Raw genomic sequence first — 1,068 nt, forward strand, 5'->3', positions numbered from 1 at the left:
CCCTAAATTAAAGGTCGCTGCCCCAGTTAACATGGTTCATCATAACAAACATGAAAACAAAACTCTCAGACATAAGAATGAGGTTCTTTAGTACAGCGGCCTCCAGCTATAGCTGCCTTCCTATTCTCCATAGACCACTGGAGCTTAAATTGAGAAAAGTAAAATGTACAATTGTTCTAAGAGTTTCTCTTCTTTCTTCACTGAGTCCTGGAGGAGCTGAACAAAGTCCATACAAGACACCATCTCGACTCCTGTTATCTGAAAGCATAACAAAAATAGCTGAAATGTATCATTATGACATCTTACAGATGGGAAAACTGAAGCTCAGAAATGTGAAGCAGCTTGCCTAGGATCCTTAACTTGACACCCCTTTGTCAGAAGAGCAATGACTGGCTATGTAAAGTCTTTAGACATTTAAAGAGAATTTGTAGTTAAAGAGAGAGGGAAAGAAGAGAGAGCGAGAAATCTGATGAACCAGTGTAGAATCACTGGAAAAATGACACTTTTAAATGACTGTCATCCACAATGAGAGTAGAGAATGTACTGGAAGCTAACACTTAATGTCAACATTGTGTGAAATGATTCTAAACAACCCTTGGGGATTATTATCAAACAGAAATGTAATAGAGGCAGTGATATCACTGTAAAATGATAATATTCACATATAATTTCCAGAAAAATTACTCAGAGAAATACTTTGGTCAACTGGGAAATGTATCTAAATGAAGAGCTGAAGACTGTATCAACTGTTCTCCTTGCACAGGGGCCATGCTAATTTTCTCTGTATCATTGCAATTTTAGTATATGTGCTGCCAAAGTGAACACTGTACCAACTGTCGTTAAAGCAACTTTTCTGGAAAAAATTATTACAAGTCCATGTCAAAGTTGTATACCAAATTTGCCACGAGGGGATAGTGTCCTGAGCTAGTCACTTCAAAGACTTTTCTCTTGGCAGGAAAACTGATAGAAAATGGACAGTGGTATAATACAGCGGTGCCAGTTAATATTATCAGATTCCTCTCAAGACGCACAATTTCTCAGAAGGTGCTCATGATCTCAGTAAAGGCT

At 37.9% G+C, this 1,068-nt stretch overlaps 1 non-coding gene across 1 annotated transcript; it reads right to left on the bottom strand.

Moving 5' to 3' along the window:
• Nucleotides 1-718: 718 nt before the first annotated feature.
• Nucleotides 719-825, bottom strand: LOC115803040 (U6 spliceosomal RNA). The gene has a single exon (XR_004023668.1). It is a non-coding gene; the product is annotated as a U6 spliceosomal RNA (small nuclear RNA).
• Between the last annotated feature and the right edge of the window lie 243 nt (nucleotides 826-1,068).

This window comes from Delphinapterus leucas, chromosome 6 (assembly GCF_059928025.1).
Source record: "Delphinapterus leucas isolate spDelLeu-1000000601 "Yukka" chromosome 6, BTC_Dleu_Yukka2, whole genome shotgun sequence".
Classification (NCBI taxonomy): domain Eukaryota; kingdom Metazoa; phylum Chordata; class Mammalia; order Artiodactyla; family Monodontidae; genus Delphinapterus; species Delphinapterus leucas.